Source organism: Ranitomeya variabilis, chromosome 8 (genome assembly GCF_051348905.1).
Source record: "Ranitomeya variabilis isolate aRanVar5 chromosome 8, aRanVar5.hap1, whole genome shotgun sequence".
Taxonomy (NCBI): domain Eukaryota; kingdom Metazoa; phylum Chordata; class Amphibia; order Anura; family Dendrobatidae; genus Ranitomeya; species Ranitomeya variabilis.
In genome coordinates this window covers 38,853,283-38,878,591 of record NC_135239.1, presented here as the reverse complement: position 1 = coordinate 38,878,591, position 25,309 = coordinate 38,853,283, and the positions used below count along the sequence as shown (strand labels likewise).

At 40.4% G+C, this 25,309-nt stretch overlaps 1 protein-coding gene and 1 long non-coding RNA gene across 8 annotated transcripts in view; one reads left to right on the top strand and one right to left on the bottom strand.

Moving 5' to 3' along the window:
- ASTN1 (astrotactin 1) overlaps nt 1–25,309 on the top strand; it is a 476,663-nt gene that overhangs the window by 76,269 nt on the left and 375,085 nt on the right. The gene's annotated exons all lie outside the window — the stretch shown is intronic.
- The window catches only part of LOC143787479 (uncharacterized), an 86,933-nt gene that overhangs the window by 37,161 nt on the left and 24,463 nt on the right, over nt 1–25,309 (bottom strand). The window contains exon 1 of one of the 2 annotated variants that reach the window (XR_013218378.1): nt 93–205. The exons of the other annotated variant lie outside the window; for it this stretch is intronic. This is a non-coding gene — a long non-coding RNA (uncharacterized LOC143787479). Of the gene's footprint in view, nt 1–92; nt 206–25,309 lie in introns of those variants that run through there. 2 annotated transcript variants of the gene reach the window in all.

The following is a 25,309-nucleotide window of genomic DNA, read 5'->3' as shown; positions in this document are numbered from 1 at the left end:
GAGTACAAACACATAAACACAGGTTTAGTGAAAGAAAAAGGCTTCTTCAAAGAAATAGTCATCAAGATACCACTTTAATAAGATGGACTTACTCTTTTAACACAACATGATGAGTTTTAGTTGCACAGGGTATAACTTGGCCTCATCAATTCCGCCAAGGAGACATGAACTTTCAATGGTTGTCCAACTGATAATTGTTCCTATATCTGGTCCATGTGCTCCGCTAGGGATTATAAACCAGAGCTTTCTATCCTGCAGCGTTGATCTAATGAAATGGAAAGTAATCTTTATGAGACAGTTGCCTTATATTTAGGGTTAACAACTTTAATACCAACTTCAATAAATCCTTGGATCAGAGACCGATCTATCAAATATGAACAGGACTTGTTGTATCTGGTACAAGTCCAAGAGTCTTCTAAAATGGTTCTTAGTTCAGAATTTTCGAGGTCCCACTACGTGTCTAATTCCTCCAAAACAGTTCAACACTTGGAACTATTCCTGAATTTTTAGCGGATATGTAAAGTAATCGTTTTACTAATTTTATCTGAAACCAAAGCTTATAAACTTATATAGTGTTCGTGGCCATTTCTAGTTTATCAGCTCATTATTTGGAGCCAAGCAATCATTCACAGAAAATAATTCCAAGTTTCATATAAGTGGATATTGGCTAACATTGCTCCTAGTATAAAAATCACTGGCAGCCAAGAACCTGGTGTTTCATCTCAGCCCTGTAATGACCTATCCAATTTGGTCTATTTATGTTTGTCACCTTTTATTACCACTTGGTAACATTTCTTTACATATGTCCCAACCTCCGCGCCAAGAATGGTAGCAGCGAGAGCCCTACGGACGAGACACAACCATTCTGCCAAGGATTTGGAGGAAGGAGGTTGCATTTGTGGTCTTTAGGGGCCAAATACTTCTTGTAAAATCTTGGACACTACGTGACATCAGCGAAACATCCCAGATACATTAGATCCACTGTATAAATATAAAAATAAATAAAGCGTGGCATTTTTATATGTTCTCGTCTACAAGCTGACACTCTCCTCCCACTATGGATTAGGAAGTTTATTATCTGGTTCTTTGTATTCTGCCCACCTCTCTCTGCCCATCCAGACAATTTAATTTTTCTTTACTGCCGAGACACACGCTCCCACTGTCTGTATAGTCACTTATTGTACTTTCCTTTTCTTTGCTCTGTCTGAGATTGTGAAGCATTGTTGGCTCTGTATAAATAAGGATATACACACAGAAAGGAAGGAGAAACCTGCAAGTGCTGCAAAGAATGCCTTGAATTGTGTCATTTTAATTCATTTCACATCTGTAACTAACAATTCCTCTCTATTTCCATGATATTCATAGTCTAAGGTGTGAAAACGGTTGGAAAAAAGTGGCTACTGTTGTCATTTTACAACTTGGTGGCTGAAAAGTGACGGCTATTGTATCAGCTGATTAATACTTTTTCATTATGTTTCCTGATATACATGTTGTTTTTATTATGTAGCTATTTCTTTTGTGTACTAATCGGTTCTATGGGGAATGTGAATCAGTGAGGGGGATCATATTCGAGGGTCAATATTGTCCCCCCAGGATGCGGATGGAGTCTTAATAAACCCACTGGAGCGCCTTGTATTTACAGCGGAACGCCTGTGACTCACAAGGCAAAATAAAAGAAAGGGTGGATTGGGTCCAAGTAGTGACCCAGACAGATTTTTAGGGAAACCCGTCAAGGGCTTTTACTGTTAGAAGGCCTAATGGTCAATTTTATGGTACACATCATGCTTACTAGTTGTCTCTATGTGTATCCAAAGCATATTGTCAGGTTAACCACACTCCTATAACATTAGGACTCAGTGCTTGCTTCTCCTATCTCTGTTCCAGTATCCTTGGCTTAATTCTCTTCACGTTTGCATGCAATACCCCCAAACCACCCTTTCCCCAATTCTTCAAAACCCAACAATAGCTTACTATGAGATACACTTTAAATAAAATCTGTCACCAAAATTATGGGGGCCTATAAACTAGCGACATAGACCCCAATTCCTGTACTTTTCATAAAGTCCAAAGTTATCTGCTTAATCGGAAGCTTGGGTTCTCCTATGATTACCAACAGTCCTGATTTTTGCCAGGACAATCTAGTGAACTGTAGCACAAAAGGAAAGCGATTATTCAAACTCCAAATATAAGTGTCCATTCCTGTTCGTCTTGGGGAAGATAGTCCTGAATTGGGGCTTGAATATCCTAATCCGTTTGGGGCAGTAAAATGGTCATAAGTACGTCCTCCTATTCATGAGAAGTGTTCTCCATCCAACCAACTAGGAAAATATGTCAGCTCTTAAATATAAAGGTCTAGTAAGTCGACACTGTATTACAAATTGCATCTTCAGAGTGGAAGAGGACAAGAACTCTAGTGCCAACTAATGGAAGAAACAATCCTAAAAGTAAATATTGACCTTATAACGAGCCTTGTCCCTGACTAAGAATAAAAACCAAACCAAATTCTCAATTTGCTGACACGTGCTTAGGGGTGTTGCCCCTCCGCAATGCAAAGCATGAAATCTGATTTGGCTGCATGAGAGGTCTCAAAATGGGTGCTAGAACTGTAATGTTTCTCCTTGTGAAGAGATACATGGCTGACATGCCAGTTTAAGGAGACTGATATAGAAGGGTTAATAGGTTGCCTTTAAGTGCCTCTTGCCTTTAATTGCTAGAATTACTAGAATCTGTTGACGCAGTAGTCTGATGGTCTCCTCTTCAAGGAGACTATACTTCTTATCATGTATGTTCTCAATAGTCAGCCACAACATGCTCTGGGTACGTGAGAAATAAAGGTCAGTATGACCCTGGGTGATGGTGGGGGCTACATGAATTACATTGTGTGTTGCATTTGTTGTAAATGGTATAAAATATTGCTTCTTGCTGCATTACATCAGATAAAAGTGACTTGCTCACAGGATATGTGTGAGGTGTCTTTTTGTCTCCAAGCGTGCTTGTAAAATGACGGGCGTAACTACCTGATTTGGCCTCACTGGTGATCTGGTGTACTGACATTGGGTCAGAATGAAAACAGCTACGACAAGACTTATAGGCCGTGCAATGCTTTGCACTGAGGAGGGGCAACACCATGAAGCGTGTATCTTTTAGGATTGTTGCTTCCAATAGTTGGCACTAGAGTTCAAGGCCTCTTCCTCTCTGAAGAGACAGTTTGCACATTTAATTTCCCAGGGCCTATAAGTCTCCTTACATTGGCATTTCACTCTCCAAGGAGAAACATTGCCCCTTAGACATAGCATTGAGTATACTATATTGCTAAGCTTGTAATGCAAAAGAAAACAGTGATTACATGAAACGTAGGGTAAGAAGACTGGTAATTAAGATATAGCTGGAATCAGGAACACTGGCAACACTTTATTCTGCCCTCATATAGGGCAACGTAAATCTGGTGAATTTAGAGCTTCCTTTTAGATTTATTACTCTACCATATAACACTAATGCTCTGGATAAGAATGACCGCACTTACTGGTATTTTTTTTCCATTCTGTCCCATTTTATGATATATCTAGAAGATATAGAAGGTATATTTAGTAAATAAAATATACGGTATCCTGTTTTACTTATTCCCTGCACATATCCACCGAGGTGAATTTCTATGTTAAATGATTAGAGTGACCTACTTTTGGCTCTGTCTCTTGAAACTTGTTTTTTTTTTCCTTTCCTCTATAGTCATTTTTTTTATATTATAAAAATGTCTGGGTATCTTGATACAGCTTTGACATAACATTTCCTCAGTACATAAAAATACTCAATGTCCTCTGGATAAAAAATATGCAACAAAGCGCTTATAAATCTCTAATCCATCTCGTCTTGCTAATTCAAGCATGTCAAGAGTGAATTCTCCGAAATTACACTCTGAGAAAATTTCCATTTTAATACTTCCAGTGTTAAGAACCAGGAGGGACCTCGGAAAACACAATTGTCAATCTATACTTCACCGACAAGTGGATCACACTCCATAAAACTTCTAACAAACACAGGTTCATTGCTAATAGTTATTTTCTGAAATTTAAAAAAATGCTGAAAAATTATGTAAAAAAGTATTGGAATTCTGCTGCAAAGGAAGCAATATGGATAAAAGTAACGGAAAGTTGATTTGCAGAGTACTTCGACCATGGAAAAAAAATGAAATGTGTGTTTGTGTATACATCAAGTATATATGCCCCCATTTTATTGCAATGTATCAGGAAATGATTGCAGGGGTTAGATACTTAGGACCCAGGCTCGTCCTCAAAATAAAGCTAGAAGAGGCCTTGTAAACTCTCCTGAAATGTCTGTGTTAGACATCAAACTTAAGAGCTTCTTTTCTTAGAACTTTGCATTTTTCAGTTCCTCTATTATTCCTCCTAGAAATATAATTAAAAACTCTCAATTTACTCTTAATTTTCAGGGCTTTATAATTATTTATCAAGGAATACATCTATTTACTGACACAGACATAGCAGGAGAGCTGATAATTCCTCTTTAAGCAATCAGTATCCCACAGTGAAAATTTGACCACCATTATTCCACATGTGACTTCTGTTTTTTATTCTTACATCTTTTCCCAAATGAATTAAAGAAGCCCTCCTCCTCCTCCCATCAAAGTTTTTATCCTCTTAAAATATTGCAATCATCATATTATATAGCACTGTGTACTTACAATTGCTCATTTTGCCTTTCTACCCTGCTAATACTTCTCTTTTCTATTAGGTCTATGACATCACGTGATTAAAAACAGACTAGCCAAATCATTCTAAGTTCTATGTAGAAATAGAAGGTCAATTTTCCTGCATGAGTTCCTGGCAGGGGGAGGAGGGAGACGCTGGGTCAGGAACTGAAGAGGGGAATGATAAATGCAGAGACTTCCAGTTTCTACATAAAGCAGAGAAAAAAGTAGATTTAACTGGGTAGAAAGGAAAAATGAGCAATTGTGAGACCACAGTGCTATATAAAATGATAATTGCAATATATTAAGAGGATAAAAACTTTGATGTGAGTGCTTCTTTAAGGAGGCACAGATTGTACTGCTTCCTTGTCTCTCTCTATGCATGATATAGTCAAGATAGCACTGCTTCCCTGCTTCTCCCTGTAATACTGATCTTCCTTGTTTTTCCATTCATTGATAAAGGCACAGACAGTGCTGCCTCCCAATCTTCCTTTTAAATAATGTAGGCACAGATAGTGCTGGCTCCCTGTCTTTCCTTTAAATGATATAGGCACAGATAACACTCCCTTAGCATATTTCCTTTAAATAATATAGACCCAAATATTACTGCCTATATACTGTATCTTCCTTGCAAATCATGTAGGCAACTATAGTACTGTCTCCTAGTCTTTCCTATAAATGACTTTGCCCCAGAAAGTGTTGCCATCTGTATTTCCTATAAGTGATATAGGCACAGATAGCACTGCCTCCTCGTTCCTTCTCTAAATAACAAGTGTTGCCATCTGTATTACCCATAAGTTATAAGTCCTTCTATAAATAATATCGGCACAGATAGTACTGTGTCCCTATCTCTCTCTACTTTATAAATAATGTAGGCACATATAATACTGCCTCCCTGTCTTTCTTGTAAATAATATAGGCACAGAAAACCCTCCCTTAATGTGTTTCCTTTAAATGACATAGGCCCAAATATTACTAGTAAATTATGTAGGCACAGATATTACTGTCTCACAGTCTTTTGTACAAATGATGTATGCCCAGAAAATGTACACATATTAGTTGGCTGTTTTTTTACTTAGTATTTATTGTGATTATTACTATATGTGTATTTTGTATTTCTTCATGTTTATTTTGCATTTCTTAAAGTTTGCAAGGCATTTATAAGATTCCGTAAATTTTTGCCATAAATTTTCAGATCAGATTTTCGTCATGAAGTTACAAATTCCTTAAGAACTAAGGAGATTGAGTTGTTTTCTTAGAAGCTGCAATAGTTTCTCTTGGCGCAGTAGTTAATGGGCCTTGCCATGTTTTATATATATAGGCTTGATCACATCTTAGGAATTCTTGGCGATATACAGATAATACGGCGCACACACGGTGCTGGGTGCCGCCGACTCTGCTCCATTTTCACAGCATGAAGATTGAATAACAGCTGTTTGCACCTCTGACTTTGAAAGGCTTGCTAAACTTTACTAGTTAAGATATCACTAATTATTTTTTTCTCATTAATAGCTTGTTGCCATGGGGACAAAGTTATTATTGTTAATGTATTCGTTCTGTTAACGGTCCCCTAGACTTCAATTGAGTCTTACTGATTTTGGTCCTTGGAGGTTTTTTGTATCTCAGATCAGTTAATTGTGTATATGGTAATTTACAGTAGAATTATTCCGACATCAGAACGTGGGGGAGATCGGAATATAATATAGATATCAAAAAGGCAGAGAACGGAAAGATTCCTGGACATGAGAACCTCTAAATGGAGCCGAGAGGTGGGAGTCGTAGCTCCATTCGTAGAGTACATAGAGCAGGTCATGGTCCATTAAAAAGTCATTAGATTTGCTTTATCACAATGGATGTATGACAATTGTTGGCTTGGGTTTTTTTTTTCCATTTATCTAGGTAGGTTATTTACATTTACCGGCTAATAGACATCAAGGTTCCTCTTGGGACTTAGAAGAACATGCAGATGTTTCTTCCTAAAGGAATAGCTGCTCTTATCTCTAGAATAGGACATCACTTTATGATTGGTGACACTCGAATGTCCCACAGTATTTAAAGGGTTGTTAGTTTTTCATTTTTTTTTTAAGTAGCTTAAAGTGGTTGTCCATTGCCCGGTCAAGCCATATGTTTCCCACTTTTAAAATAGCAATGTTTATGCTTACCTCTGGTGCTGGCGCTATTCCAGTGGTGTCAGCACTGTCTCTCCCAGCCACCACGCGAACCCTGCAGCCAATCAGCAGTTGCTTCTCTTTCCCAGGTATTGACAAATCTCTTACATCGGGAAGTAGTGAGCGCCGCTGCTCTCTCGCTTCCTCTGGATGTATGAGTTACGTCCGAAGGGAAGACTTTGACTCGAATTTCCTGAAAGTTGCAGGTCTTCGGAAATTTGAATGATTAACATTTTGATTTATGAGGGTCACGCACCCAAAATATGCCGGGCACCATTTTGCGCACTGCTGAAGATTCGGTGAGTGAGCTAATGATATCAAGCGTAATCGCACTGGCTTCCCTATAATGCCCTACACCTATCAGATCACATTGTCTAGCAGAGGTGGTACTATGACAGCCAGTATAAGGGATGAGGGCTGGCCAAGAAACACCATTTTACACTTGACAATCTAGAAATAAGAGGTCAGAACGCACAGCTCATTTCGTATAGGGAAAGAAAAGACCTATCCTGATTGCGGTATACTAGTGTATTACTAAGACATTTTAAAATTGGAGTGTTATCATAGAATTATAGAATGTTAGAGTTGGAAGGGACCTCCAGGGTCATCCTGTCCAACCCCCTTCTCAATGCAGGATTTACTAAACCATCTCAGACAGACATCTGTACAGCCTCTGTTTGAAGACTTCCATTGAAGGAGAACGCACCACCTCTCATGGCAGCCTGTTACACTCATTGATCAACCTCACTTTTTGTTAGGCTCAGTCTGTGGAAAAAAAATCCAGAGTCAAGCTAAAGGGAGGTGCCGGACCTGAAGAGTCAGTGTGACTGTGAATTGATCTGTCATTTACTACAGTACGAACAGCACCTTAATAAGAGCATTTTATTTTCTGCCTACACAATGAAAACAAGATGGGCAGTTTGATACTCTGCCCTAACTTTTCTACTAAAGCAAAATCCTGAAACCAAGGCTTGCGTGTGACAGAAAGTGTGCTTCCTGCATTGTGATTATAGGCAAGCCATATATTTAATTTTTTCTAAGACAAAAGAGAAATCTCCATAATCCAGAAATTTATTCAAATCTGTCTATGTTATAAAAAAAAAAAAATATATATATATATATATATATATATATATATATATATATTGTTTGCAAACTTTCTTGTAATATTAGACCAGTACATGCCACTGGTTACCATCTGTTTTCCGCTAGCCATATAGATTGAAATCATTTGGACATTAGTGGCTGCATTAGGGGGCTCAACAGGGATTCAGTATGGTCCTAGGAGTACTGAACATTTTTGTTCCGGGCTATTGGAGGCTTTGTAGTATTGAGATTCATGGTAAATATATTCTCTGCAAATTAATTTTTTGGCAAAACTGGAGAATTCGAGTTTCAAATGATCCACTCATTTCTCCAAGGAGATACAATAAATCAGCGGCCACTGGTGAATGTTGAATCAAGAGTATATGGAAACTCACCCATCCTTACTGATCATATGTGATATCTGACAATACATATATAAGCACTATGTCAAGGACAGCCTTGTTAGTAAATGATGACTTATTTCTGATCCTGACCGTTTCACTGTCCCCGAGGAGCATTGCTCCATACAGTCACTTCTGCCATCACTTTGGCCGCCGCCCAATTATATTTAACAAATAAAAATCAAGATATTAATGTTTATTATTTTCATCCCAAACTTTCCACTTTCCAATATGATATTACATGTTATACTTACTATTAACTCAGACATTTTCATAGCCAGGAGATTTTATTGATTTTTTTTAAGACTCGATGTAGCTGTTGCTGGTGGTTATAACATCTCAGGGTCATGAGGTTTGGACAGATCCTGATTATCCTTACTATAATTGTAGAAACAAGTCTTTGCACAGCCTCGGGTATAGGTTACTGGCATGCGTTAGGATCCCAGCCTTGGAGCTACACGTTGCCCTATTTCTTGCACATAATCACAAGTTTTGGGTTAAAGATAATTTTCTCAATATTTTGCAGACTTTTTTTAATTGAAATCTTTTGTTAATTTTAAGGTTGTTATGGAAAGACATTTTTTATTAAAGGGAATCAGTCACCATTTTTTGCTACCCCATCTGAGAGTAGCATGATATAGGGGCAGAGACCCTGATTCCAGCGATGTATTGTTTACTTTGCTGGTTATTGCAGTGTTGATTAAAAACTGATTTCTCTGCTGCAGATCTAGCAGATCTCGGAATCCTGAGCTCTGTATAACCCCGCCAACACCACTGATTGGCAGCTTTCTGTGTACACTGTGCATTAACAGAACTCCGCCAATCAGTTGTGGGGGGCATGTTTGCTGGAATCAATGCCTCTGTCTCTACCTTTTACTGATCTCAGATTAGGCAGCAAAAACCTGGTGACAGATTTTCTTTAATTACACGACACATTGTACCCTTTGAAACCAGGAAGCTTTAATAAGCTTACATGATGATATGTTAATAGCAGCAGTGACATCTGCTGGCAGTAAAAGGGTACAACACTCCATGAAAAATGTACAAGTGTGCATAACTTTGAAATCTTCCTCATGCTTGCAATGGTAGAATTTACGAGTTGCTATTGTGCATCTCTCTCTTTCTCTCATAGTCATATGTGTAATATTCATTGACATGATCACTACCATCTCAATAAACTTAGACTCAGCTAATGGCAATACAATGGTGAAAATTACACAGAATATTATTTATCCAAAATTACATATTTTAAACACAAATTGTCTCCAACTTGCTGCACCTCTGTCGCTCCACAAGTTTTATCTGTTCCTAATGGGGGCAGTTTTTTTTATCTTTGTGCTTCTGCTTTCCTGTCTGTCAAGCTGAATAGAGCACGGTGGTTCAGTGATTATCACTGTATGATGACTCAGTGGTTAACACTGTATGATGGCTCAGTGGTTAGCACTGCATGGTGGCTCAGTGATTAGCACTGTATGGTGGCTCAATGGTTAGCACTGTATGGTGGCTCAGTGTTTAGCACTCTATGGTGGCTTAGTGGTTAGCACTGTATAGTGGCTCAGTGATTAGCATGGTATGGTGGCTCAGTGGTTAGCACTGAATGGTGGCTCAGTGATTTGCACTGTATGGTGGCTCAGTGGTTAGCACTGAATGGTGACTCAGTGTTTAGCACTGTATAGTGGCTCAGTGGTTAGCACTGTATGGCGGCACATTGGTTAGCATTATTGCTTTACGGCACTGAAGTCCTGGGTTCAAATCCCACGAAGGACAATGTCTACAAAAAGTTTGTATGTTCTCCCTGTATTTGCAGGCATTTACTCCAACACTCCAAAGACATACTTAAAAGGAATTTTGACTGTGAGCCCCATTTGGGACAGCGATGATAATGTCTGTAAAACGCCGCAGAATATGATGGTGCTTTAGAAGCAAGCATGATATATAATAATAACAGTGGCATAAAAGAGAGGTAGGAATTCAGTATGGGGCAGGCAAGTCACTAGACAACGGTGGGAAATAAGGAAAAGGAGGCATTCTAGCACCGGTAGTGCTGGCAGAATACTAATGAAAGTGAATGTCAAGTTAAAGCACTTGAGAATTGAGACAGTTTCTGGTATCTGCATAATAAGCAGTTTAAATATGTAGGAACCTTTAGCTGCAAGATTTAGTTTTTACCCTGGCTTTGGGTAGTGAGGTATATAAGGTATATCCTTTAGTGATGAATGAAGGAGTTATCTGAGCATGCTCGGGTGCTAACCGAGTGTCTTCGGCGTGCTTGAATAATATGTTCAAGTCCCTGAGGTTGCATGTCTCACGGCTCTTAGACAGCTGCAACATGGCTGTTAGACAGCTGCATGTGTTGCAGCTGTCTAACAGCCATGAGAATTCCTGTTTGTTAGGCAATCCCTGGATGTGTTGCAGCTGTCGAACTGCCACGAGACATGCAGCCGCAGGGACTTGAATATATTATTTGAGCACTCCGAAGACACCCGGTTAGCACCGGAGCATGCTGAGATAGCACCTTATCGGAGCACGTTTGCTCATCACTAATATCCATACATCAACTGACGTATCGAGAAAAGTGAGCATTATACCGAGGTTGAGCTGGATATAGCCTCTTTCTATTAAGGGCTTTGGTATTTTTTCTACATCTTATTGTTATGAAAGGCATAATAAGAATGTAAAGCGAGTTTATATAATATGAATGCGGTCAAGAACAAGCCTTGGTTTAATTCCACAGATGCACTCACAGTCTGACCTACTGTACTGGATATAACAGCCAAAGGTTAATGTAAGCACTGGCCGTCCTTATTAGAGGTCATTCTGCTTTTGGAGCTTCATCATGCAACTTAAATTCATACTTTAATGGCATTTTAAGTTTTTGCTGTATTTTTTTTCCATTCAAGAACATAACATGGAACCTGTTTATCGAAGCAGATGAGAGATGGCGAGGAAACTTGGAACCAAGCTGACTCTGTCAATGGAATTAAATGTTACTTTTATTAAATCATCTTCAGTTAAGCCCGGGTTTTAGCGGATAAGGAGGGTAACAGATGCACAGAAAGACGATGTGTGCACTCAGATGTTATTGCCTAATGAAAAACATGAACCCTAGCGTCAACATGATGGACTAGGAGATGGAGACAGTGGCAAACAGAAAAGGTTAGGTGCAGCGCTGATGGAAAATAGGCATTAGCAAATCTTGTTTGGATCACTTGAAATGTTAGCTGATAGACTGTAGCATGTCTCAATAGAAATTTATTTTTTTCAGGTCTGATATTGGAAGAACTGCTTCAGGTTCTTAAAGAGACTCTGTCACCTGAATTTGGCGGGCCCTTTGTTCGGTCCGATGGGCGGTGTTTTCTCTTGTTTCATTCACCCCTTCCTTTCCCGCTGGCAGCAATAGTTTCTTGAATTGCAGTTGGTTTCCTCTGTAGCACACGCGTGTGCAATGCAATCTTGTCTTGCGCACACACAGTATGCTTTGCCCAACTGCGGGCAAAGCCGAAAAGCATTAGTGCGCATGCGCCGCCGCACTATGTCCCGGAAGTATTTTGCTGTGTTCCGGGACATAGTGCGCCGGCGCATGCGCACTAATGCTTTTCGGCTTTTCCCGCAATTGGGCAAAGTATACTGTGCATGCGCAAGGCAAGATTGCATTGCGCACGCGTGTACTACGGAGGAAGCCAACTGCAATTCAAGAAACTATTGCGGCCAGCGGGAAAGGAAGGGGTGAATGAAAGAACAGAAAACACCGCCCATCGGACCGAACAAAGGGCCCGCCAAATTCTGGTGACAGAGTCCCTTTAACATGCCCATGCATATCAGATGTAAAGTGGCAACCTGCTGATTTGCTTCTGTGTATGGAACGTATCCCAAAAGAAGTTGAAGAAAATAGGGATCAGGCATGTTGGTTTTCAACATGCTCGATCTTTTTCACCCTAAGGAATTTAAATACAGTATATGCTGTACTGTTTGTAGAAGTTTGGAGGAATAACTTTTTGATTAATTAACCTGCAGTCAAAGTCTAACATACGCACCTGACAGGTTCAAGAAAATGCCTGGAGCACTCTGGCTTCCTCTGAGTTTTTAAAGAAGAACTCCCATAAAAGTTTTTATCCTCGTATATTGCAGTCATCATGTTATACAGCACTGTGTAATTACAATTGCTCATTTTGCCTTTCTACCCAGTTAATGTTTCTCTTTTCCATTAGGTCTATGACATCACGTGATTAAAAACAAACTAGCTGAATCCTTCTAAGCTCTATGTAGAATCAGGAAGTCTCTTTTCCCTGTATGAGTCATGAGTTTCTACAAAAGTCCCTGGTAGGGGGGGAAAGGGAGCAGCTGGGTCAGAAGTTGAAAAGGGGGAAAACAAAAGAAGGGACAATACACTTCCTGCTTCTACATAGAACTTATAAGGATTCAACTAGTCAGTTTTAAATCAAGTGATGTCAAAGTGTGGTGCCCCAGGGTCCTGGTCGTCACAGTAATATTGCTTGGAGGCAAGGAACTGTCACCAGGTAAACACAAGCATGCAACAAGTTCACACTCCAGGCCACCAGGGGGAGCTTCTGATCCTATTTACTAGGTGACTCCCAATATATATGGTAGTTTTGGAGGGAAAGTTAGTTAGTCAGTGCCAGACAGCAGACTGGAGCAGTCTGAGGCAGGAAGAACGCATGAGGAGCTATGCAGCTATGACAGAGTGCTGCAGCTCCTGGACAGAGACACCATCGGAAGCCGAATATATTGCAATGAGCGTGTAGGAGAGAGGAGCACAGGCGAGGACCCGAGGGGGAGGACAGCGGCGAGCAGACTGTCTCCCTGGCCAAGCGCAGACACTGGTAGCCGGACCACTGAGGTTGTAAGGGACTCTAAGACTTACATCAGAGACCGGCAGTACAGCTGAACTGCAAGTTACCTGTCCGCCACACACACCTGAGACACAGTAACACATAGAGCCCAGGGCGTGCTAGAGTCCCTGTAAAAAGGCTTGAGTTACCTGTCATGGGGGTATTGTCCTATCCTTTAAGGGGGACAGAGAGAAGAACTGTGAGGACCTTATCTGAAGCCATAGGCAGTAAGGGACTACAACACCACCACGCTAGAGGGAAGGCTCTTAATCTCCACCTGGAAAAGGGGACTCCCAACTTGCCTCCAAGCCGGCCTGACTCTGCCTATCCTGTGATCCGGTACCCTGGACTGTGGCTGCCTGAAGTCTTCAGTAAACAAGGTAAAGAGACTGCAAACCTGTGTCCTCGTTCGTTACTGCGCCATTCACCATCTTCCATCTACACACCGGGAGCCGTGGGGATATACTTCACCTGTGAGAAGTTATACCATCTAGCTGCCATAACATCACCCCAGAGGACCCCTTAAAGTAGCATCGGTCCCCACTGACCGAATACCACAGGTGGCGCCACGAACATAAACTCTATTCACTAAACCCCTTTAAAGACATTCCCCTTTTACATGGGCGCCCAGGGCCACGGATCGGGTCCCACCGAGACATGCCCCTGTGAACACCGGACCCGGTACCGGGTACCCCACGGCCCTGGCGGGCGACTCAATAGACCTAATGGAAAAGAGAATTAACTCGGTAGAAAGGCAAAATGAGCAATTGTAACACAGTGCCATATAATATGATGACTGCAATATATTAAGTAAATAAAACTTTGATGGGAGTGCTCATTTAAGTCCTGTGTAACTTCTCTTGCAACAGACACTATTGTGTTATCTCAGGTAATGATGCCATATACTATTCATTAGTTTTCAGCCTCTACTTATAATTTGTCTATACTGTGTAAGGTGGCTGTAGGACACCTAGTAGATGGGAGATAAACCTGGAGAAATGATTTAGTACATATGGGAGTAAAAGGAGTTAATCGGCCATGGCAGGTTGATTATGAGCATCTGAAGAGTTTGGAGATAAGGCCGATCATCATATCTTCACCCCTGGGTGTGGTTCACTTTGTAAAATAAGACCTGTTTGTGTCACAGATGTCTGTGTGTTTGGAGGTGTGCAGATCTCCTGGACTGAGTGCCTTTGCTAAAGGACTTAGAAGCTGGACTCTAAGCCAGTTGGTCTAACCAGCACTATTGTATGGACTTGTCGCTTTATGCTTCAATTTGTGCCGGGCAAAGGCTGTATTTAAGTTTTCCTGTGATGTGATTTATGAGGACTGAGATAAACCAGCCAGACTTTAAATAGAAATGGTTCCTGTGATACCCCAGATCACTCCCAACTGAGTAGTATTGTTACAACTGGACATTAAGCTCTTAATGTGCTGTATAGGAGGCAAACAGTCTGAGGGCATATTCACATGTCCGATCTTTGCGTATGGGTGATATCTGTGCTTTTCATGAATAGCACTCGTTCATGTGCTATTTTATGGGGCTATGTCCATGATTTTTCGCGAGCTGTTCTGACCACGGAAAATCACAGAGACATGTCCTTATCCAAGGGTCGGATCAAAACTGACAATGCAAGTTTATGGGTTCATGAAAAAATACAGACTGCACTCAGATGACATTCAAATGCATTCCGATTTTCACGGACTGTCAGAATGGAGAAGGTAGGAAATATTTTTTATTCTCCATGTGTGAGATAAACTGATAACACTAGGACCAAACTCTGATCAAACTCCGATCAAAGTGTGATCCCAAAATTTCGGTACGTTTTTCTCCTACATGTAAAAATCGGGACATGTGAAAGAGCCATAAGAGTGAGACTGCCAACAAATAAAATCCAATAAGGTGGAGAAAATCAGTTCACGCTCTGATCAAACTCTGGCGAGTTGAGGCTCCGTTCTCGATTCCATGTAGGTCTCAACACTGGAGGCCATATCTGTCAGACATTTATGGATCTTATAATTTTCTAAGATTGTCAAACCCTTTAAGCTATTTTTTGGGAGGGTAGCAGGGGTTGAGGAGGATGTAAATACTCTTCCAAAGAGTAAAATATTACATTTTTCTACATGCAAAATAATATAATTTCTCATGTATACAACTCAGGCGCTCGGAAATGAAACAAGCAATGAGAATAAATTTATATCTCCCCAGTAGGGTCTACAGCAATAAAAAAGAAGACATCTTTGCATTATGATTTAAACATTTGGGAGATGGAACGAGGATGAGGAACCTGGCGCACTATATATTAAGAATTCATTGCAACTTTTATGATGCTATGTTTCTCTAAATTCACTCTAAGTCCCTAACAATGCTGAACAAGGACAAATATTCTATAATAGTCTCTTATCACATATATAAATAGTTTCCGGAACGGTGGGATCAAACAATCGCGGGCGCCAAAAAGAAACCGATCTGTCTGGTTGACAAGTTAATGGTCCGTACCGTCTAATAATCATCAAAATCTGTTATAATAGGCTTAAACAAAGATAAAAATAAAGCTATCAGAACGATTTAGTAACGCAACAGGTTAGCAAACCACAAAGGGAAATGTGGGAAGCTGTCCAAACAGTCTAGATGATGCCATAGTACCAGAGCCAACATTCAGGAGTTTTTTTTGTACATCCAGAACATCTTGTGCTTGAGGCACTTTTCGCTGTCACTTTTTTATGCTTTTCCTTGACACATGCTATGTAGTCAAAATTCACATGTCTTTAGACTGTGCTGACATTCAGCTAAGTGTCTCGCACTTGGAGACTCCTGATGTTCTCTTTTGAAGAGAATTGTTTCCAAAGCTATGCAGATGGCTGATCTATGTTCACATACTGATGACTCCAAGATGATAATTTCATCTTCTCCTGAGGCCCCTAATCTATAAATAAGGGATCCATTATTTTTTCTATCTAATAAAGGCAGACAGACAGATAGAAAGATAGAAACAAAAAAACCCGTTTCTGTGCAAAAACTAAACAAAAAATGTTTATAAAAATAGTAAAAAAAACAACATAAAAGTTCAAATCACCCCTCTTTCGCCCCATTCAAAATAAAATAAAAATTAAAAAAAATCAAATATACACATATTTGGTGTCGCCGCATTCAGAATCGCCCAATCTATCAATATAAAAAAAGAATTAACCCGATCGCTAAACAGCGTAACGAAAATTTTTTTAAAAACGTCAGAATTAAATTTTTTGAGTCGCCGCTACATTGCAACAAAATGCAATAACGGGCGATCAAAAGATCATATCTACACCAAAATGGTATCAATAAAAACGTAAGCTTGGCGCGCAAAAAATAAACCCACATCCATCCCAAGATCATGAAAACTAGATACGCTACAGGTCTCAGAAAATGATGCAATTTTTATTTTATTTTTTTACCAAAGATTGGATTTTTTTTTTCGCCACCAAAAGGAACCTAGACGTGTTTAGTGTCTTTGAACTCGTAATAACCTGGAGAATCATAGTGGCAGGTCAATTTTAGCATTTAGTGAACATGGTAAAAAAAAAAAAAAACAACTGTGGGATTGCACTTTTTTTTTTCAATTTCACAGCACTTGGAATTTTTTTCCCGTTTTCCAGTACAAGATATGTTATAACCAATGGTGTTGTTCAAAAGTGCAACTTGTCCTGCAAAAAAAACAAGCCCTCACATGGCCATTTTGACCTATAAATAAAAATGTTATGGCTCTGGGAAGAAGGGGAGCAAAAAAAAAACAAAAACGAAAATACCTCTGGTCGTTAAGGGGTTAATGGCCCATGTGGCGACGTTTCGGTTCATAGTGTGAACCGTTGTCAAGTTTGCACTATGAACCAAAACGTCACCATATGGACCATTAAAGTCCTATAATTGGCACCATTTTTGGCGCGCTGCTTCCATTTTTTGTGTGTACTATTCTGGTTGGGCTATTCCTGGAAAGCTTTGAACCTCTATTCACCATTTTTTATATATAACTGGTGCGGTTTTATTTTTTTTTATTTTACATAATTTCATAGATTTTTTTCTGGACAGATTGTTGTGAGATGGATGATAGATAAGCACGAAGATATATAGATAAATAGATCAAATGAAGATGATAGATAGATAGATAGATAGATAGACAGATAGATTAGCACCCATAACTAGCTGTGCCCTAATAAACGCTGATAGCGAATGCAGGCATTCCCTAACAGATTTCTGGAGAAATGTCAGGAAATTTTAATCATTAACCCCCTACAAGCCAATTATTAAATTACACATGTAGAGTGAGCGATTGGTCATGCAACACACATACAGTATATTCCCGGCCGGTAGGATCCTCAGAGGCGATCCTCCATCGTACTGCCAAGTATTGACTTTTCTGTTAATCCGCTTAGACTCTTCTTATTACAAATGCAGTTTCCGAGCCCGGTGTCATGAGTTTCTACTATACCTTTAAATAGACAACTAAGCGCTCGGGTAGAAAATCCATCAAACATCTAATAAATAAAGCACGTTTGATTCCATTGTGGCAAATTCACATCTAGTCACTCTGTCTCGCTAGGGTGAGCTAGGCAAATTGAATTTTGCAAATTAATTTGATCAAATTTGCTCCATCAAGTGACTGAGCTAGTTGCTGTGAAATTTTTCAGAATTGGGGACATTCATGTCTTAAGAAAGGTTGTTGAAATGAATTTGCATCTAGAAAACCAATATGATTTGAGAAGGAAAAAAAAAGTAATAAATGATGGTTTTTCACAGGTTTCTGTGCAGGAAGAAAGCTTTTTGTTAATGCAAATTATTAATGGCTAGAAATAGACTTGGTGATTGTCAAAACTCGAAGCTCCTGGACCCTGATACACAATGTGTGCCTGTCGCCCCAATCTCCCTGTTATAGCACGGCCTAGTAGTGTTTCCTTCTTATACTGCAGCGAAGCATTCTGGTCTCGAAGGGCCATAATGCAACTGCAACCATTGCATCCCCTCCTGGTGATATTCCCTGTAAAGTAAAAAGTGTTTTATGTCACTGCTTTGCCTTATTACAAAAACACAACTTTAATGTTTCCTTAATGGGATTGAAAGTGACCTTGTAACTGTTGCAAAAAAAAAATCTGACTTTGCGTTAACTTCACTTGCAATGTAAACCCTTAGGGCTTGTGCATATGGCCGTATTTTCTGTCCATTTGCGATCTGACAAAACATTGGACCAATGTTATTCTATGCCACTGTGCACATGTCCAATATTTTCTCAGCATACACTGATTGCTTCCAATATTGGGATTGCACCAGGCCATACAAGTCAATGAGTACGTAGAAAATTTCAGACTGGACTCGGATGACATCTAAGTGCGGTCCAATTTCCACGGACTGGCAAAATGGAGAAGATGGAGACATCTTCTCCACATCTGAAACAATAGAATCACATTGTGATCAAACTCTGATCCGAATGTGATTTGTCTGATTCTTTTGGATGAGAGAATCTACGACCCTTCTGGGGGAAAAAATGAAGGTCAGATCAAATTAGACCCATTTTACAAAAACTTGCCTGCAACCAAATGTTTTTGGGATCTATAATCATCTGAACCCAGATTACAAATTCCACTTTTCTAGTAAATTCTTGAGGAAAGCAAAGATTTATTTTGCTTACATTACAAATAAGGCTGAACTGATAAGAATCATAGGAGCATACTTGTCAACTTCCAAGGTTGGCCACTTGGGAGGAGACTGATAACATTTTCTCTATAGCCATGCTGTCTATTTCAAACCATGCCTGACACCTCTTTAATGCCCATCGCAAGCCTTTCCCTTTATCCTGAATGTAAATTTGGACACTGGGGATCCATTCAATGGATGCATCTTGGCTAGTGTTGAGCATTCCGATGCTGAAAGTATCGGGTATCGGCCGATACTTGCTGTATCGGAATTCCGATACCGGGATTCCGATACTCTTGTGGTATCGGGTATCGGGTATCGGAACAACATTAATGTTAAAATGTGTAAAATAGAGAATTAAAATAAAAAATATCGCTATACTCACCTGTCCGACGCAGCCGGGACCTCAGCGCAGGAACCGGCAGCGTTGTTTGTTTAAAATTCCCGCTTTTACATGGTTACGCGAAGTCCCGGCTTGTGATTGGTCAGGGCGGCCATGTTGCCGGGCCGCGGACCAATCACAGCAAGCCGTGACGAAAATACGTCACGGCTTGCTGTGATTGGTCCGCGTCCCGGCAACATGGCCGCCATTAACCAATCACAAGCCGTGACGTCACGGGAGGCTGGAAACGCGCTCATTTTAAAAAGGGCGCGTGTCCAGCCTCCCGTGACGTCACGGCTTGTGATTGGTTGCGTCGCGGTCAACCAATCACAAGCCGGGAGGCTGGACACGCGCCCATTTCAAAATGAGCGCGTCCAGCCTCCCGGCTTGTGATTGGTTGATCGCGGCGCAACCAATCACAAGCCGTGACGTCACGGGAGGCTGGACACGCGCCCATTTCAAAATGAGCGCGTCCAGCCTCCCGGCTTGTGATTGGTTGATCGCGGCGCAACCAATCACAAGCCGTGACGTCACGGGAGGCTGGACACGCGCCCATTTTAAAATGAGCGCGTGTCCAGCCTCCCGTGACGTCCCGGCTTGTGATTGGTCAGGGCGGCCATATTGCCGGGACGCGGACCAATCACAGCAAGCCGTGACGTAAATTCGTCACGGCTTGCTGTGATTGGTCCGCGTCCCGGCAACATGGCCGACCTGACCAATCACAAGCCGGGAATTCACGTAACCAAGTAATAGCGCGATTTTTAAACAAACAACGCTGCCGGTTCCCTCGCTGAAGTCCCGGCTGCGTCGGACAGGTGAGTATAGCAATATTTTTTATTTTAATTCTTTCTTTTACACATTTATATGGTTCCCAGGGCCTGAAGGAGAGTTTCCTCTCCTTCAGACCCTGGGAACCATCAGGGATACCGTCCGATACTTGAGTCCCATTGACTTGTATTGGTATCGGGTATCGGTATCGGATTGGATCCGATACTTTGCCGGTATCGGCCGATACTTTCCGATACCGATACTTTCAAGTATCGGACGGTATCGCTCAACACTAATCTTGGCATAATCCAAAATCTAAAAAAAACCTTTGAGAACCACTGGAACTAAGCTTCTGTAGCACCCTTTGGATTTGTGAAATCTTGCAAACTCTGGAGGTCTTCTTATTTTCTGGAAGCCTCATTGATGTTTCATAATAACTAAATTTGTTACAAACTTTTTGAAAATAATATTTTAGGATTCAATTTGCATGAATCCAGCAAAATGACAACCAGATGACTGCCATTTTGCTGGATTCTTTTTAGGAATGGAAAGTGGTTAAACACCAAAAACCCTTTATGTTCACCATTTCTAACTTATTAATGCACCGCCTCCACCTTTTCGGTTTCAGCATCTTACTGGTTTTACATTTTGCCATTTAAGTATTGAGGCGATCAGAGTCCAGTCATTGGCTTCACGCAATCATGTTGGGTGGAGATGAACATCATGAGCTGTAATGGCAGAAGTGGTAAAGGCACCAGAAGAACAGGTGAGATAGGCAATGTAAGAACAGGTTAAAAAAAGGCGAGTATAAAACTACTTTTACATTTTTTTTCATCCCTTCTTTCCTTTTACGGCAATTGGTGCAGTTTTCTATTCAGACCGAATTTATTTGGACACAATCAAATGTGCCATCAAAATACAAACAAATGTGTCTGAATTGAAATTTATGAGATTCCTTAAAGCAGTGATCCAATATTTTGTTTACTGATGGAGAGATGGCAATAATTTAAGTTCCCTACTCCTACTATTATACTTACCAGCCACCATCTTCTTCTCTTATCAGCGCTGCTCCAGTCGTCTTGTGGAGGTTGTGACCTGCCCCATCGCTTCAGTGTTTGTTGGACAATCTGTGTGTGAATTATTTTTATTTTTATTATTGTTAATATCATTACAACCATAACTAAATATCCCCCCCCCCGTTTTTAGTTATGGTTGTAATGATATTAACAATAATAAAAATAAAAATAATTCACATTTTATTTTATAAAGGTGCTCTTGGCAACCCCACTTCACATTGCTGTAGCGTCCTACACACTACATAATAAATATAGGGAAATGGGTGCTAATATTTTAGGTTACTATAACCAATCAGTAGGGGTAATTATTGCGCATTTATATTTCTTCTTAGGGGTTAATTTGTTATTTTGTCAATTACACTGGTCAACTATATATAACGATTGGCAGGGAGGGGGCGGTAACCCTGACGAAGAGGGACGGAGTCCCTCGAAACGCGTTGGTTATCTTCTTGCCCCACTCTACACTCCGTAGTTTTTTGTGACATCACACGCTGCTGGGCTGAGCAGTGTCGGCCATTTTTTAGACACGCATCCAGGATCGCTACCGACCGGAGCGCTTCTGGCTCTGCGCGTTCCTCAACTACGGGTATCATCGCAGTCCACTCCTGCCGCCAGGTTGTCCAGTGTCTACAGTAACCGTCTATGCCAACTGTAACCCCTACGGTGCCATCCTTTGGGTAAGGAGCAGGTGCTCACTATTATTCCCTTGTAATACCACTACCAGTTTTGGCACTTGTATTGGTGGCAGCTTGTGCGTGCAGTAAGGTTTTGTAAAACCCACATCAGTTTATATCAGCACATTAGTGTTTTAGCGCGATATCCTATTTTTATGTTTTGTTCTTTGTTTTAGTTATTACCATTTTATGGGGTTGTAACATCAGATTTCGGCCCATTGCTGTGAAGCCGGATTGCTGGGGTTTATGTTCATCTACCCTTTATGGATGAAGGGGATCTTCTCTTCTATCGTGTCATCATTCGCGTCATATTGTTTGGGCAATTTTTTGTAAAAATCTCCCTAGTTATGCACTATATTGCACTTTATGGATATCTGTTTTATTTTTGTTGTGTTTCATTTATTTTTTACATGTATTTACTACTATTATGCTTCGTTATAATTGCCCAGTTTCGTGTTTGTAGATATACTCACGTCGGCACTTCGGTGTTATATACTTAAATCACTTAAAAAATCCTAGGTAAAATGGGGCGACTTCTATGGTCTTTGGCAAGATGGCCGCTGGCGGTGCGCACGCACATCTCGGATCTATACTTCCGGTCTCCTGTGGGGCTATCACCTGTAGCTGCGCACGCATATTAAATGACGTCACTCGGCGGATTTCCGCCCTATACGCGCGCGGCTATGACGGCCGCCCTGGAGGCTTGAACTGGGTCCTAGGGACGCGTGCGCCGATGTGCCAATTACATTTCCGGTATGTACCCTATTTAAACACATGAGAGCGATCAATAGTTAAACCCATTTTGAGAAAGCTGACCGCGAAACGTGCATCAGGGGGCCGCTTGTGGAACAGGGAGAATCATCCATACATATGGGTAAGCTGCTTGATGATATGATATGACTGTTGCTTATTATGTTGGACTGCACTGTGGCACCTTATATTGTTGTAGAGTCATATAGGACTATGGTATTAATTCCATAAGTCCCCAGCACTTCTAATATATTATAGGCTGTACCCAGGATGTAACATTTCTCTTTTCTCTTTTGTTCCTTAAGCATACCATACGTTTCCTCCACACCTTATGTGGGCATATGCGCCTTTATTGTATTGTGACATCATTTGATATTATTGGTCAAAATAAAATTTATATATTTTTAAGAATATAACTTTTGGGATGTTTTTACTCCGTTCTCTTGTGCAATATATTGTTCAAAGCTGGTAACCGTGGACATCTATAGGTCAACATAGGTGCTGTATGCACAAAGTGGTAGGATAATGTTTAGCAAGTCTGTAGGCAAAGTTGCTTCATTTTTTTAATTTATATGCCAAAACATCAAAACAATATAAAAATGCATTAAAAGTAAACATTCTGTTTATGGGTAGTGCTTACATATCGAAAGAGTCGATTTTCCAAAATATGTGTTTCTATGAGCTTCATTTACCCTGCGTACGTTGACATAGGAGTCTCTCATTTCATTAAATATTGTATCTGATTCCTTCAATTAACTTGTTTTTTTTCTGAGTGTAGAAAATGTACTCCATGGAAAATGCATTCGTCTAAATTCTATGTTTACATTAAACTTGTAAATCCTGGCAAATTGTTTGCCTTAAGAATGAAAAAAAAAAACATCCAGAAATGTCCTTACCAATGACTACAATGTGTTTCCTGCTCTATAATCCCCATATATTCTCATTTTCTCAGTTTGTGTATATACAGGGAGGGAGGTTGACCATACCCTTCCCGGCATCCTGCGCCGGTTCAGTGAGATGAGAAGCGCGGCCTCCACTACGAGCCGTTATTTTATATTCCAAACCCAGTCAGCATTACGATAAAGATTTTCGTCTTCTTCCAGCTTTCACGCGGATGCATCAAAGTTGTTGACAAACTGGCAGAAAGCTGCTCTGAGTATTGACTCGCTCATTATCATGCCGTTGACCTGGATTTATATAAAATGTGTAAATATTTACCGGCTCGGAACCGGTAAAATAATGGTAAGCCGGATTGCCAACCACTTAAAAATAGAGGCTTTTAAGTCGTCCTATGAACCGCGTCTTCCGACAAGAACGCCACAATGTGTCACCTTCATGTGATTTAATAACGAAAGCAGGAAGGGAACATTTTTTTGGCACGAGCTCGGAACAGATGTGAAGATGCAGATGCCGGAATGGTTAATTCTGTAAATAAGCGTTAGGTGACACGGGATGAAATTGGAAGGAAATAATTACATTTTCCAACATGCTTCTCCCAGCTTTCAGGGAAAAGAGGCAGAACCAGCAGTGTTGTCTCGCTGGGATTTCTGCTGATCCACGCAGGTCTCCTTAACTACTTTTTGGGTAACCATGGTTACTGCATATTGCATCTCATTCTTCTGCTCCAGTGTGGCTTAGCCTGTCAGCTCAAGCTAAATTGGGAAAGCAGGATGGAAATAGACAGAGATGGTTTATTTCTACGGCTTTTCTGATTAACCTCTTTGCGGCAACACAATCGTAATGAGTCGGTAGGTCTTGTGACAGAAGAGCAGTTACAACTTTGTAAACAGTCGATTCCGGCGGTTATTTAACGTGTTTTGCAAAAAATAATGGTTTTGATGCGAGCGACAACAAACACGGCAGAAGAACTTGTTTTTGAATACTCTTGGTGACAGTGAGCAAGATCCACAGCTAAGCCCAAAAATAATCTAAAGTCAAACATATCACACAATTTTTTTTTAAAGAGGCAGTCTGCTTTATATTAGTATTTAACGATAAATTGATCATTCCACTGAATGAACCATCAGCAATTAGCATTTATTTGTTAAAAGGTTTGCAGCAGGTGTTTAAATTCTCTACAGCACCCCCACAGGTGTAAGGTAGTATTACATATTCCGCCTCTAGAAAAGACTTATTTTTAGTAATTTTTTGCTGTGCTAATAGAAAAAGTATTCTTCTTAAGTGGCTAAGAATACTCTAATTTCGTATTTGGATATGTGTTTTCTAAACCATACAGCCCATTTAAATGGGTGGTACATTACTTTGCAGCGGCGGTTTAATGGGACATGTAAAATTTATAAAAAAACATACTAAGCTAATGGAATTGTTCCACTGTTCCATACAGTGCACCACTACAGGAGATGAGAGAATACTAAATTGGTCTCTGGACCAGGGTCCTGCTAAATTAATCAGTGTCCCATGAACAAAAGCCAAGAGAACCGCCTCCTACCTGTCAGCATCCTCAGGTCTTAATTTGATTGAGGCAACATCGTATGTGCCTCACAATGCGATGATGACATTGTACCAGACTGTCTAATCAAAAGAAGAGTTGTGGATGCCAGCAGGTTGGAGGCTGTTTGCAAGGCTTAAATTCAGAAGCCACCAAATACCGACCTGGCCACCGGACCATGGACATGTCAACTGATTTGCTCATTCCTTGTATCTTTTTTTATCTCTAGCACGCTGAGCCCATTAATCCATTTAACCATTAGAAACTTAGATATCCTTGGTTTTAATTTTGCAGTTTCGAACTAACACTGGCCCACCAAAGTACCATGTGACACC